The sequence below is a fragment of the Amblyomma mixtum genome, chromosome 5, assembly GCF_055824585.1.
Source record: "Amblyomma mixtum isolate Tamu chromosome 5, ASM5582458v1, whole genome shotgun sequence".
In the NCBI taxonomy this organism is placed as follows: domain Eukaryota; kingdom Metazoa; phylum Arthropoda; class Arachnida; order Ixodida; family Ixodidae; genus Amblyomma; species Amblyomma mixtum.
In genome coordinates this window covers 141,364,048-141,380,127 of record NC_143016.1, presented here as the reverse complement: position 1 = coordinate 141,380,127, position 16,080 = coordinate 141,364,048, and the positions used below count along the sequence as shown (strand labels likewise).

At 48.0% G+C, this 16,080-nt stretch overlaps 1 pseudogene; it reads right to left on the bottom strand.

Annotated features, from left to right (window-relative positions):
• Nucleotides 1-8,777: 8,777 nt before the first annotated feature.
• LOC149343915 (uncharacterized) lies at nt 8,778-10,043 on the bottom strand (annotated as a pseudogene).
• Between the last annotated feature and the right edge of the window lie 6,037 nt (nt 10,044-16,080).

Below are 16,080 nucleotides of genomic sequence, written 5' to 3'. Positions count from 1 at the left end.
TTTTCTTTCAGAGTTATTGTGGGCATAAAGTCTCAGCACATTAAGGGAAATAAACAGATTTGTGTTGTGAACTAGTTGTGAAAAAGGCGCTTATCCTGTAGTTTCTTCTCTGTTTTTTGTTTGCTCGCGCCCACAAATTTTCATCATGAACAACCTACAACTAGCCCAGCTTTCCATTCTCTTTAGCTTTGTGCAACTTAGAAAGGGGAATCTAATTGTGCAGGGTTTCGTGATCAGTTCACACTAGGTAAAATGATTGCATTAACTACTAGCTTAGTCTGTCTATTTTTGTTTGTGTCCTAATGACCCATAGTGTCAATAAGTAATGGGCTACGTGCTTTGCCTTCCATATTTCGTCCTTTTTGTTGCTTGTATATGTTTAATGGTACTGAAAAATGTGAAAATTAGTTCTGTGTTCATGGCTTTCACATTTCTATGTTGATTTGCACTATGTTGTATTGGAATTCATGGTCTTTTTTATTATTTATATGTATAATCCAAACCATAATTCTTCTAAAGGTGCTTGCCGCATGCTGTCTTGTGTATTTGTTCTTGCGTTTTATTGATACTGTTCCTGGTTCACCTTGTGAAAAGTTTAGTTTAATTTTTTTGGCTTTAACATCTCGGAGAGACTCACGCTATGAGCGACGCCGTAGTGGAGGACTTCGAATAATTTCGACCACCTGGGGTTCCTTAATGTGCACTGACATCACAGAGCACACGGGCCCAGCTGCAGCTTTGCGGGAAATGCTAGAGGCCCGTGTACTGTGCGATGTCAGTGCACGCTAGAGCCCAGATGGTTTATCCGGAGCTATTCACTATTTATTTATTTCTTTCTTTATTTACTTATTTATTTATTAATACTGTCAACCCTCATTTGAGGGTCATCACAGGGAGCGATGTTATACCCCATAAAACCTAAACCTAAAAACCTTTGTTCATTAAAGCTTTTGAATCAACACTGGTACACACAGCTTATTTTCACTTTTTTCCGACTTCACATCACACTCTACTCCTGCTGCGATCAGTGCATTGAGAGCCTGTGTAATTTTGACCTTATTCCATGGTACAAGGTCAAATCCTACTAAGTGAATTACATGGCTTTAGTACCCAACTGGGAATAGGTTAAGATTGTTATAGCGTCTAAAAATCTGATCGAACTACTGAATTTTTTTTCCTGCTTTTATAGGCTAGGCAGTTCAAAACTATTGGACTACTAATAAATGCTTCACTTTTCGCTGGAAGATATATTTTCAGGTGGAGCGAACTGAACTGCAACTTATACCCGTCTCAGCTTGCTTATACTTCTAAAGTTATGCCCAAGTCTTCCATCCTATATCAATATACAAATTACTGATCATAATGAGTAGATAGGTTATGATTTAGGATTTCTTGAACTACCCGATAACACTGAATGCACACTTGGGGCTGGTCTATTCATTAGGTGTATCCTCCTACATGGCTCTTGATTTAAGCTGACTCAATGCCAACTACATCCTAAACAGAACTAACTACATTTCAACATTTCAAGATATAACTTGACACTTCCAGTTTAAACCAACTGGAACCAGTTGACATAACTGGAACCTGCCTGGCACCAGTTGGCTTTCAACTCACCATTTGGCTCCCAGCTGCAAACCAGTTGACTCGTAACTTGCCAGCTAACTGGCTTCTAACTGGAACCATTTGAAATGTAACTGGCCCAACTAAAACCAAATGAGTTTTCCATTGGTCCAGTTGAAACCAGTTAGATTTCAAAATTTTCAACCAGTTGAAAATTTTCACCTGGGGATTGCACTGTGCGAAAACGCCCGTAGACGCTCTAGTGGCGAATAACATCACTTCCTCAAAACTCCGCCGCGCGTGTTTAGCATGGGTCGTGCTGCAGCGAACATATTGCGGGCCCGCGTAGCAATGTTATTTTTTTCTTTTCATTAAGCCCACTCTCTATCTTCAGCCCATTGTGACATAGGTGTTTCGGACAGGCTGACATTAGAGTTATTTATTGATAACTGCCCAACCACCGAAATGAACTTCTATTTCTGAGACTGGCTACCGCGACATGCTGTGAGTCAGTCTCGCACACTCCACATGAGCTAGGGCAACCATGGCGGCAATGGTCGCATGGACGATGTGTGCGATTTCTCATCATGTTCCGTGGGGACGTAGTGTTTGAGGAACCACGAAATAGAATTAATCTTTCGCTTATTATTGCTGACGAGATTCTTCAACACTTATTTTCTTGATGGAGCTGAAGGAAGACAGATTGCTTGCTTTTACTACTCGGCGAAGATGACCTGTCAGCACAAATTAGGACTACAAGTCGTTCTCATTGGCTGGAATCGCGGCCTTTCCAGGTGAGCTCTCGGTTCGCTCATTGAATTGTATTTTATGCAGTTTTTGCATTTGTAGTTAAAACATTCTAACGCATTAGCGGCACGTCATATTGTTACGCTCACTCGTTCGGCTGTTTTGCATAACTCGCTGTGCATTCCCAGTTGGGAGCCAACAGGGAAGTGGCTGGTAACAATTCGGTCCAAATGCGGGGAAATTGGTCTTTTGGAGAAGCGATTTTCAGTTAAGAGAAATCCCATTTAGACTCTCTCTCATCTCAACTCAAATATTAGGATTCTTTTCACCTCTATAGCAAATCTGCATCCGAAGTATGCGACATGTGTAGCAGTTTTACTTGGTGAAGTCTCCAAAACTGAGCAATTCGTTTACCCTTTTCCCACTACCCTGCACATGACGAACTCCGTGCTCTCCGTAAATTATGTGATATTGTAACGTACTTGTTGACGAAGGGGGCTTTAATAACAAGAGCGAAGAAAGACAAGGCCACGCAAGCTGGGGCAGCAAAGCCACAGATTCCACACGGCGCGAGCCCTACTTCGTCGTCGTCAGCAGCTATGCGCCACCTGGCAATGCTAGGCGGCATTATTCCCCCTTTATGAAAAAGAAGAGCGCTGTCGACGTAACAAAAAAAAACAAAAAACGAGCAAAGTTCCACAACTGAAGCGTTCCAAGACACGTCTGCGTCACCGAGTATAGTACGGTTTAAGCCGTACAACATGCACAATGTCAGAGCTGGGCTGTCGGCGTCGGCGTTGCGCAACACCGTCCGAAACCACTTCATAGTTTACGTCACTCACACGCCGGATCACTCTGTAAGGGCCAAAATAGCGGCAGAGCAGTTTCTCGCACAAGCCTTGGCGACGGGAAGGAGTCCATACTCAGACTTGGTCACCGGGTTTGTAGTCGACCTGTCGGTGGCGAAGGTTGTAACGGCGCGCATCGTTGCTCTGCTGTTGCCCGAATTGCACGCGGGCCAGCTGACGGGCTTCTTCAGCACGTTGGGCAAATTGTTGAGCGTCTGGGTCGAGTTGGCCATCCTCTGAGCACGGGAGCATGGCATCAAGCATGCTCTGAACTTCACGCCCGTACACAAGGCGGAACGGTGTAAAGCGCGTAGTTTCCTGCAGGGCGGTGTTATAGGCGAAGGTGACATACGGCAGGACCTCATCCCAAGTTTTGTGTTGGACATCTACGTACATGGACAACATGTCCGAAAGGTCCTGTTCAATCGTTCGGTCAAGCCATTGCTCTGAGGGTGGTAGGCCGTGGTCTTGCGGTGCGTTGTGCAGCTCAGCCCGAAGATGTGGTCGATTAGCTGCGCTGTAAACGCCGTCCCTCTGTCTGTAATGACGTGTGATGGGGCGCCGTGTCGCAAGACGATGTTGTGCATGAAAAACGCCGCGACTTCGGAAGCTGTGCCACGAGGGATCGCCTTGGTCTCGGCGCAGCGACTCAAATAGTCGGTAGCAACAATGATCCACTTATTGCCGGCCTGCGACAAAGGGAAAGGGCCGAGGAGGTCCATGCCGATCTGGTCGAACGGAGCGCGAGGGGCTGTAACGGGCTTGAGAAAACCCGCCGGCTTAAGTGGTGGCGTTTTCCGGCGGTGGCATTTTCGGCAGCTTTTAACGTAGCGTTTGATATCAGCAGAAAGCCCAGACCAGTAGTATATGTTCCGCACTCTGGCGAGCGTACGTGAAAAGCCCAAGTGGCCAGATGTGGGCTCATCGTGGCGTCGAAAAGAACGTCAGCTCGGAGATAGGCTGGAATGACCAGAAGGTAAGGTCTATCGTTGCCTCTCGAGTTCTTCTTGTACAAGAGGCCTTGCCGCAAACATAAGGTGCCAAGACGTCGAGAGAAGTGGCGAGGTATAGCCGTATCGCTACCTTCAAGGGCGTCACTGAGAGGGCGAAGTTCCGAGTCCGCCCTCTGCCGGTCAGTAGGTCGGAGGCGGTGAGCGTACCAAGGAAGCCGCTGTCGTCATCGGGCGTTGCGTCGCCAGGATCAAGTGGTGCACGCGACAGTGTGTCGGCGTCTTCGTGTCTGCGGCCGGACTTGTAGACAATAGTGATGTCAAATTCCTGGAGCCGCAAGTTCCAGCGTGCCAGGCGTCCAGATGGGTCTCACAAATTTGCCAGCCAGCATAGGCAGTGGTGATCGGTTACGACTTTGAATGGGCGGCCGTATAGATAAGGGCGAAACTTCATGGTGGCCCACACGACCGCAAGACATTCTTTTTCAGACGTGGAGTAATTGCTCTCGGCGCGGGGGAGAGTACGGCTTGCATAGGCGATAACCCTCTCAAGGCCCTCTTGGTGTTGAATAAGGACAGCGCCAAGACCGATGTTACTGGCGTCGGTGTGGACCTCGGAATCGGCATCTTCGTCGAAGTGCGCAAGAACGGGAGGTGTTTGAAGGCGCTGGCGGAGCGTAGAGAAAGCGGTCTGTTGCTCAGTGGTCCAGACAAAAGAGGTGGTATTCCTGGTGAGACGCGTCAACGGCTCGGCAATCGTGGAAAAGTTAGCAATAAAGCGCCGATAGTACGCACAGAGACCCAGGAAGCGCTCGACAGCTTTCTTGTCGGATGGAACGGGAAAGCGCGCGACGGCGGCACTCTTTTCCGGGTCCGGCCGCACTCCCTCAGCGCCCACAACGTGACCTAGAAATTTGAGCTCTTCGTAACCGAAATGACACTTCTGGGGCTTCAGAGTAAGGTCTGCCGAGCGGAGAGCGTCGAGGACAGCCCGCAGGCGCTGGAGATGTTGATCAAACGTTTCCGAAAGAACGACGACGTCGTCCAAGTAGACAAGACAGCTTTGCCACTTGTGGCCTGTGAGGACGGTGTCCATCATCCTTTGAAACGTAGCCGGGGCGGAGCACAAACCGAAAGGAGGCACTTTGGAGGCCATAGAGGCCATCTGGAGTCACAAAAGCGGTTTTTTAACGGTCCCGTTCATCTACCTCAATTTGCCAATAGCCGCTCTTCAAGTCAATAGATGAGAAGTACTTAGCGTGCCGTAATCTATCCAGCGAATCGTCAATGCGCGGCAACGAGTAGACGTCCTTTTTGGTCACACTGTTCAGTTTGCGAGTCGACACAAAACCGGAGAGTGCCGTCCTTCTTCCGAACAAGGACGACAGGCGAAGACCACAGGCTTTGGGATGGTCGAACAACGCCATCATCAAGCATTTCCTGAACCTGGCTTTGAATAACTGCCCGTTCTTTAGCAGAAACACGGTAAGGCTGCTGTCGTATAGGGCGAGCGTCGTCATAGGTAATGATGCGGTGCTGCGTGATGGGTGTTTCACGAACCTTCGAGGAAGAAGCGAAGCACAGCTTGTAGTCCTTCAGCAGCTGCTCCAAAGCCAGTCATTGTTCCCGAGGCAGGTGGCAGTTTATGTCGACGTTTTCAAGGGAGGGCTCGTCAGTGCCGGCTCCCGCGGGCGCAAAACAAGCATGAGTATCGATAACAGGTTCGGCAGAAGCAATAGCAGTTCCTGCAAAAAGGTGTCGGTATTCATTAGAAAAATTTGTGACCAGGACCGCAGACCGGCCACCACGAAGCCTCTAGACTGCGAGCGGCACAGATGCCTTGAGTAAGCAGGAGTGAACAGTTAGCCTCGGCGACTGCTTCTGCGTCATGCAAGTTGTTGCAGGTGACTTCAACCAAAACACTGCTCCGTGGCGGCAACGTGACACTCTCAGCAGAAACAAGAAGGGCGGCACTGCGGTGGCAAGAGTCGGCAAGGTGGGTGGCTTGACTGGTCGAAAAGGTGATGATTCGTTGGCGGAGGTCGATAACAGCACCATACTCCCGCAGAAAGTCAATGCCGATAATGAGATCGCGGAAGCAATTGCACAGAACTACACAACTGATGACGAACGTAGATCCGTGAATCTGAACGCGAGCCGTGCAAATACCCTTTGGGGTAACGAGATGACCACCGGCTGTACGAAGATGCACCACACAACATGGAGTAAGCACTTTTTTCAGAAGAGTCGCCAATTTATCACTCATAATTGAATAGTCGGCCCCGGTGTCCACTAATGCACTGACTCTGTGACCGTCGAGAACAACAGGTATGTCCAAAGAAACGGGGCTGTCTAGGTCGGATGACGGTGCCATCTGTTCACGGTCGGAGCTTAGCGGCGGCGACGGGAGGTCTTCAGCGCAGCGACTCCCAACGACCTCGCCCCCGAAGGTCGCTGGTCTCAGTTTTCTCGGCAACGGCTGGGCGAGCGACCCTGTGCTGCTCGCGAGGAGCTGTGGGGGTTCTGGGAAGAGCGCCTCGGAGACGATGAGCGCGGCTGATGCGGCGCGCGGACTGAAATTCACTGTTCCGCCAGGAAGTCTTCAATGGCAGGGGGCCGATGGCCAGACCAGGGTCTGGGCGAATCGGCTCGAAAGCTCTGCAGACCCAGGCGCCGATAAGAGCAATGACGGTAGAGATGTCCTGGTTCTCCGCAGTGAAAGCAGAGTGGCCGGTTATCAGGTGTGCGCCAGACATCGGCCTTCCGCAAGGGCGCTCGGCGATCGTCGAAATACTGCACTGGTGGCACTGACGACCGCAGCTCAGGAGGCGTTACTGGAAACGGTGGTGGCGAAACCGCAGCCGGGCGCCTCGCAATTTCGGCATAGGTGGGGCGGTGGCAGTCTCCTGGTAGAGGAGGTGTTTCGACGGCAGGAGCCCTGAACGCCTGTTGCACCTCCTCGCGAACAAGAGCAGAAATCGAACCGAGCGCTGGATGCGAAGGGCTGCAAAATTTCAGGACCTCTTCACGCACGATGGTGTGAATCAGTTCGCGCAGATCGTCAGGGTGGCTCCCGGAGGTAGTAGCAAACGATGCAGTGACAGCAGCAGCATGCATGGGCCGGTCGTAGGTCACAGAACGTTGTTGCAGCACCTTTTCCATCGTTGTGGCCTCTGGAAGGAATGCAGCAACGGTCGATGGTGGGCTGCGAACGAGGCCTGCGAAAAGTTGCTCTTTGACGCCACGCATCAAATGCCGGAGTTTATTTTCTTCCGGCATGGCCGGGTCAGCTCTTCTGAAGAGGCGCGTCATGTCCTCGACGTACATCTGGAGACTTTCGTTCGGCAGCTGGATGCGAGATTGTAGTGCAGGCTCAGCTCGTTCACGACGATCCACGCTTGTGTAGGCCTCCAGCACCCGACGACGGAACTCATGCCACGAGATTAAAACGTCCTCTCGGTTTTCAGACCAGATGCGAGCACCATCCTCGAGGCTGAAGTAAACGTTCCGGAGTTTCGCTGCGTCGTCCCATTGGTTAAACGCAGCTACGCGCTCAAAATGAAGGAGACAGTCCTCCACATCCTCAAAAAGTTCCCCACGGAACGTCTTGGGAATCCGCGGAGTCTGCAAGGTGTACTGGGATGGCGCGGCAGCGGCAGTTTGCAGAGGAGGAGGAGCGGCTGTCTCCATGGCGCCGCTCTCTACTAGTCCTACCTCCGAAGGCAGTCCCTGGATCCTCCGACTGAAGCGATGTACCGGGGTGTCAAGCGGTACAGAGCTTGCGCGACGGCTGCCTGGAGGGCTCTCTTGCATGGGCTCACGGGTACCCCGCACCTCCACCAAACTGTAACGTAGTCGTTAATGAAGGGGGCTTTAATAAAAAGAGCGAAGACAGACAAGGCCACGCAAGCTGGGGCAGCAAAGCCACAGATTCCACACGGCGCGAGCCCTACTTCGTCGTCGTCAGCAGCTATGCGTCACCTGGCAATGCTAGGCGGCAATATTAAGAAAGCCATACTGAAATACGATAGTAAGGTCATGTGTGTGTGTTTGTGTGGTTTATAACTGTAATGAGCACTTGATACATTTGTGGCTAGGGCAGCAGAGATGAAAACAAAACAGCATATCATTTATTCCAGTTTTATTTCTGAAGCATGCACTTTCATTTGGTAAGGTACTGAACAAGGTAATATTGTCATCAACATTTTGAGGTACTAAAATTTTCTCCATTTCTTATACACTTAGCTCCGTTCTAACCCTCTGCATATATCTGGTAAGCAAAGATCAGCAAATGGAGAGTTTATCATGAAACACTGCATTTTTTATTATGAAACACGCATGGCAGCCTTCTGATCAGTATTCTCTTTCATCACGCTGCGGTAATTCAGTGGTTAGCGTTTTCGACTACTGAGCGGGGGATGTGGATTCAAATCTAGCCCTCGCAACAATGTTTCGGTGGAGGTAAACGAAAGGTGCCCATGTACTGTGCTTTATCAGTGCATTATCAGTGCAAAATTATCTGCAGCGCTTCACTATGGAGTCCTTAACCTAGGTAGCTTTGGGGCGTTAAACTCGATAAACTAAACCACCTCTTCCGTTTAATGTCAACCTCCAGCTAGCAGTAAAGTTGCATCATTAACGAGAAGCAAAATTTCAGAAGTGCACAAATTTAAGACAGGAAACGATAAACAAGGTTGCAAAAAAAATGGCTGCCCTTCCATTCAATCCAAAGACATGGAGTTGCATTTTTATCTATTTCTACAACTTTCTGTGCACCCCACCTTTCAACTCTCTTAATGTGTGTGCTACCAAAACATGAAGCAGCAGCGTAGCTTTTAGTTTTTAGTCTTGTCACTGCAACCAACTGACACAATGTGCTGTATCCTTGCAGACACATTATTGGGCATTCGCACAGCTTTACAGTCAGTTTTTTCAGGCCTTTGGTATTGTTCACTGCGGAACACAAGCCCAGAGATACAAACTCTGTCATGTTCCTCAACAGGGCCGGTGATTTCGTAGGGGATGTGATTCTCAAAAAATTTCAAGATAGACCCATCCGAATTCTTTGGCTTACCGAGGACTATAGGCTCTCCTTTCGATGTTTTAGTGCAATGCAGACACTGTCTGACTTGAGGGCTTGCAGAATCTTTGCATGCATGCACTTTATGGGCCATTACTACCCTGCTTGTTACTTGATGGGGCACCCATTTAACTTAAGTGATCAGGCCCTTCAGCTTTCCCATGATTCAAATCCAAAACAAGAAAGTGCCCAGAGTGGCCCTTGCAAAATAACCCTTTTTTCTAGATGCAGTAGTGAGTGCACATTTGAAGTCATTTCCTTCTCTGAGTACAAGAGCTGTACGCCAACAACAAATTACACTAAGTGCTCAGTGCTTTTGGCGATGGCACTGAGAGAGACATCATCCTGCAGGAGGAGGTATATTCCCTTCACAAGAGAGCAGATTTGTTCAAAATACTTAGTTGGCAAGATGCCGTCCAAACAGATCAAGCAGAAGTACAACAGCCACTGGTGCCACTCAGTAGCCTTCCAAAATTTTCTCAGAAGGATAGATCTGGCCAGGCGTGTCATGCACTGTGGCGGCTTGATGTGGCACAGCCGCTCATCAATCTCTTTAAGTAGTTTTGGCGATCCTATGCAGTATGGAGTGCCAACATTTGATAGCCACAACTCCATAAACTGGCGTGCCACACCAAGCAGCACACAGTGCATGTAGTCCGGGCTAAAACTCCATACAATGTCGAACCCAAGCAGGTTGATCAGCGGGGATGGCCCTTTCACCCCTTGAACATATTCTTCTATTCTGACTGTATCAGCCATATCTTCCAGCACACCAGCTTTCGTCCTGTCAGGCACTGCTTCAGCACTGATAGGGTACATGACTGTACCTATCAAATAAATGTAATGAAGAAACATAACAGTCAAGTGAATCAGATATCAGTGGATGTACTAAACATATAAAGAAATATGCAAATCTGTAAACACCTGTTCTGCATCATTCAATAGTAACTGTAACAGGCTCCCTTACTGAGATGAACTTGGAAATAACTTGTAAAGCTGTGTAGCGCAGCAGAAATTTCAAAGCTTATAAAGAGCTATAGCCATTCAAATGACATCAGAAAAGTAAGCAGCAAGGGGTCCAGGGTAAAAAATATACGCATGAGGCCTCCTGAAAGAACTGCCTGAAATATCAGATTGTGTGTGTGCATAGAGGCACTGCTAGCTACCTGGTAATGAGAAAAGCATGCGATGCAAAACACTTCATGTGGAAATATTTGGTACACCAGAAGTAAAGCATTTTCACAAATCCCAGTCATCTCTCGCCTATTCAGCAGTAAGAGGCGAGACATGCCCAATGTTTGCTGAACACTACTATTGCAACACACTTCTGCAAAAGTTCCCAATACAAAAAGCGGAAAATATGGCTGACTACGCATCACATGCAACGCCCCTAACAAAATACTGCTAGTCTTGCCAGGCTAGGACAACACATACACATGCAAAAACCATCCATTGCAACGAATAAATCTGTGTTAGGCAGAGAGCAGAAGTCAATGAACCACCTAAACCAGATCTGTTCTGCACAATATCTGTGGGAAATAAAACACAGGTCACATTGTTTAGACTGTCACATGTACACTCACAGATACAGATAAAAAAAATGCTCCCTTTCCTTCCTTATTGGTCATGTCTATGCATTCAGTTAGTACCAAGGTATACACAAGCAACAGAAGGTTGAAAAATACCTTTTATGAGGAAACTCATGGTGCATGTTTTGAAAACATAACAAAAGATAATGACATCAAGCACACATCCACAGAGAAATGAAGTAGCATTCTGACATGCGTGCTACAGCGCGAAAGAAGAAACCCGAAGGCGAAACGAAGAAGGGAGAGGAAAGAGCGCTGAATCTTCACTTCGCCTTCGGGCTTCCTTCTTTCGCGCTGTTTCACATATGTCAGAACGGACCAACTAGCTCAGCAAAAAGTCCTGCTTGATTAGCATTTTGCATGAGCAGTAATTTACATGCACCTCAGTCTGTGCAACTCATTTGATGAGGATTTCACAACCCATTTATTGGTACTCTCTCGCATCTACAGACAGAGGGATTGAAGCAACAAGCATCTCCGATTAGAGGTTCTTTCTTTATAGAAAGTGTACAATTGTATCTTCCTACCTTCAACGGAGTTGCCCGGATGTAAACACCAGCTGCACCCAAAATAGCCATTATACTGAACCATGTTTTTCATCAGGGCTCTAGCATGGGCGTCACCGGAAGTACTGAAGCAGTATACCTGTAATATTGACAAAACAAATATTATGAAATTCTTCGCCGCAAAATAGGATCATGAATGTTTTGGCTGAAGGCCTGCTGTGATGTGTACATCGCCTGCAAAACCTGCAGCCCTTTTTACGGGCGTACAAACTTGGTAGTAGTTAGTGGCGTATGGTGCATTTTTCAAAACCATCCTGACAGCTGCCTACAAGTCAACAACAACGCTCAAGAGTCATTGTAGAAGCAATTACGAGTGCATCACGAAGCAAATAGCTGTACTGTGGGCACGTAGCAGTCACATTTCTCAGTGTGTCGGAGGGTCTGCGTCTTCCCTTGTTCCATTAATTTTTACTGCCCTTGTTTGGTTAATTGTTATTGTTAACCTATCGGAAGCAAAAGGCTCTCCATATTAAGGCAGCTGAAAATTAAGTTTTCCACCATTTTGCTAACATTATATAAATATTAGATGCCATATTTTTGTATTTAATCTGATTATGCATGCATGTGGTAGTGATCCAGCAAATTGATAGATGTCTTCCAAAAAATTTTGAGTCCTCACCTTTGACTTCTCCGTCGACCATCCACTCCACTCTAGTTCCAGCAAGTGCATTCATCTGCTTAGAGAACACCTGCTGAACCATTTTCATGTCTGGGTGACGCTGACCATACCAAAGCATGGCAACAATAGAATTCTTCATTGTTGTGCTGGAGGCAGCTCGTTGATTGTCATCTATACAGGCCAAATCGAAAACTTAGAAGAGTTAAAAACCGGACTGCCATCAGAGTTCACTGTCACAGAAATGTCCATGTCATTGAGGTTCAGCTCCTAGCACTGCTGGCATTACAAGACCCCGTCTGTGATATCACGCTTGGAGCATGAGGCAGGTAGTGAAGATATTTTTTGTAGCGACGTTTTTAGTGACCTAGAAATTTCTGTGGATGACAAGATTGAATTCAGCTGCTGCATCACTGGGAGGCTGACAAAAAAAGCACCCTGCTCAATTAGGGCATCGGCGGCGCGCATGTGTTTGCACTGCATACATTTAAGTTGTAGCTCTTTCCTCTTCTTGAGGTCCCCGTCACATTCGCCTAGGACGGACATACAGTCGGGGCAGTACAAATGGAAAGTCATACTTTCCTGGGATATTCCAGCAAACTTCTTCAAAAGAAACTTTGAATCTGGAAGATCGCTTCTTCTCACAATAAAACTTATCAGCTTCATTAAGTGCTCCACCTGTGTCGACGAAAGACCATGAGCGACCGCGAAGTCCATCACCAGTGTCACAATGTCTTGCGGTGAAAAATCAGATTCAGGAGGTGGCGTGCATTCGTCACGCTGTTCAGGACCACAGTCTTCATTTACATAGTCGTCTTCATCAAGCAAGCTGTGAGAAGCTTCTTAAGGATTGTTGGCCACGTCCCTTTCCGCGCTGGTTTTGTTCGGGCACATCTTGTACTGCGTGGTCCTCGGCAGGCTGTCTCCATCAAAAGACGGTTCTAAGTAGAGCTTTCGCTGCTTGGGCGGTTTCGACATTTTTGCCACGTCATGAATCAATGCTCGTCACTCGGAGGAAAGTCGTTTATCACATAGTACGGTCCGAGGAAAGATGGCGTGGGTGTGAGAAACGGAGGAATGTAGCAAGCATGGGTGTATGGGTGCAAACAATGTCTCTGGATTCGGATTGAGCTTGCTACAGTATGCGACTTATCAATACTCTATACTATAGCCAGCGCCTCTGCTATAGCTCTATACTATGGGTCTATCCCATATTTATACGCTTCAAGGTAGTTTGTGTACGTTCAACAATGACAAATTTTCAGGGCAATCATGGAATATTTATTTTGGAATGTTAGGGCGCATATAGACCAGATTTTTTTACCCTCGCACGCAGGCTGCGGGCGCGCTCCTACTCTCGACACCAGTCGCCATCTGTCGGCGCGCGCGGCCCGAGGGACTGCGGGTCGCTCCGGCGCCGCGCGTAGAACGCGTTTACGTGTTCGCTTCTGCCGTTGCTGTGCTCCATCAGATAACCTATGAGGGCGTGTGCTGTGCGTCACTGCTCACATTTTCCCTCTTTCAGACAGTACTGCGGTTATCTTTTGCGCAGTTACTCGTTAACGTGACATCCGAGGGTAGTCGACCAGGTAGTGTACGGACTGGAAACCGCCACATCTAAGCAGATTTCTGCGCTGTCGTGTCGTTTGTTGTCGCCTTTTACGTGCGATATCATCTAAGATAATTTTATGCATCAGAATGTAGATCTATTGATTTGACTCAGTGGAGTAGTAACTGGATAGGCGAGCTGCAGACTGAAGGTTGTCCCGACGGAGCGCGTGTTTTCGATCACCAGTACGTGTTCGGCATCCTTGCGCTGAGCTTGCTCTTGTTCCCATTAAACACATTTCATGCACAGGATTGTAAGCACGACCGCTACCGATTTCAGCTGCTTTTTCCGCACGCATGTCAGAGGTATCTGGGGGTAAAGGTTTATCTATAGTATCTTTCTGCTGTTGGTATCCACCTTAGTTTGGTTTGGTTTATTAAGGTTTTACGTCCCAAAGCGACTCAGGCTATAAGCGACGCCGTAGTGAAGGACTCCGGAAATTTCGACCACCTGCGGTTCTTTAACGTGCACTGACATCGCACAGTAGACGGGCCTCTAGAATTTCGCCTCCATCGAAATTCGGCCGCCGCGACCGGAATCGAACCCGCGTCTTTTGGGCCGAGAGCCGTAACCACTGAGCCACCGCAGCGGTGCGGTATCTACCTTATTCATAGAAAAATATGCGCGATTTCATTATATTTCCACACTTATCCAAACGGCTACGCAACGCTCTCACACGCGGCGAGAGCTCCTGAATAAAATAACGCGACTTCGGACCTCAGAATTAGTGAAAGCTGGATTAGCAGCTCATATCTATTCAAGCTTCGATAAATTAAGCGAAAGTACGTTTTTATGCACCAGGTTGCATAAACCATGTCAAAATTTGTTTTCTGTTGGCGCTGCGACTCAGTTGAGCTCACAGCTGTAATTTGTTGATAAACTGGAGCGGCGACAAGAAAGGCTTGTTTGTGTAAAGGGGGGGGGGGCTTTATGGCCGGACGGCAGGAAGGAATAAGAGTGCATGGGAATTGGAACTGCATGCTAGCCGCACACCTAATGCTTGATATTGAACAAAAAGTTTCTTTGCGGTGGAGCACCAAGACGGAATTCGATATAAGCACGAGCGCGTTCTAAGCCCCGGCACAATTAGCCTGAATGTCAAACTAAATGTCATTAAAACGCGTCAATGTTATCGCTGTGATAACGTGAATACTTCCTGCAACACAGCCACGCAGCGGAAGTATGCTCGACAATGTTTTTTTTAGCGCCCGAAGCGCGGCTGTATGCACGCGCGGCCGCGGAACAGCCGCAGCCCCGCAGTCCCCAAAGAAACGCCCGCACCGCGGCGCGCCAGTCGGTGCAAAATGGCCGCGCCCGGGAAAGGCTCAAAATTCTGGTCTATATTATCGGGTGCTTTTCCGCTAGGAGCGGCTGCGGCTTCTGGCGGCTGTTTTAAAAGTTCATAGCCGCAGTCATATCCACATCCACAACCAGCTTGTGTCAAGGCTGAAGTTTTTTCACTTTTTGGGGTTTTTTTTTATAACCGTAGCGGCGCCAGTATTAATTGCTAATTTCTTTCAGACATTGGCTTATTGTTTTCGGCAAGTGTTTGAAATGTACGCGCTGGCCCGATTCATGGAAGACCAGGATAATCGTAGACAGGTCGTGCACGTGGACATAATACGGGCCTTCAGACCTGCGCACAAGAAGGATTTCGACAGCACAGCAGTGTACCGAGTGTTCTGGGAGGACAAAAATGACAAAGAAAACACTGGTCACTACTCTGCCCAGATCCTTCTGCTCGGCGGTAAGCAATATAATCTGTTCCTTTGCGAAGTAGGGCTTTGCGGTATTTACAGTTCGCACGTACAGTCGTGAGCAATATGAGGAGGGAACAAGCATTAATTTATGGATTACTTCATCAGTACGTGTGAGAAGCGTTTTTTTTTTGTTTTCTAACTAGCTTTCCTGTTGCGCATACTATCCAAAAGTCATTCCAAAATTAGTGAAGTACAAAAAGTTTTTATGCTCACTACTGTACGTACCATCGTGAGCAGAATTAAAAGACCCCTGCGAGCTCGTGCCGGGAAATGCCGAACTGCATGGGGGCGTCATCTGACTAAACACTCCCCCGAGGCCGATACATTGGGCCGAAGTGCTTCATTAGGCGGCGGACTGCACCGATCTCGGCACCGCTTTGTCAAATGGCGTCCGCGTACAGTGCGGCATGATCGACGGCGCGCGCTTGCAGGGGTCTCTCATAATTTTGCTCACGATAGTACGTTACGACGTTCCGCTCAAACGGCAGCGTTTACTGTCCTAGCTCGTACTTCTCGGCTACGGTACATACAAACTGTCTGCATGTTTGCTATATTGTTTTCTATATTGCATCTCTTGTATTTTTTGTCCATGACTGTATTACATTTCGCGCTTAGGTTCAGTTCGTTGTCATAGGTTGCCAAGCGTTCCTCCAAAAATTTCCGTGCTTACCTATAGCTGTATTGTGGATATATAATATACCAAATTTTAGTCTTTGTTGCCATTTGGTCCAAAATGGGGAGGCCTTTTTTGT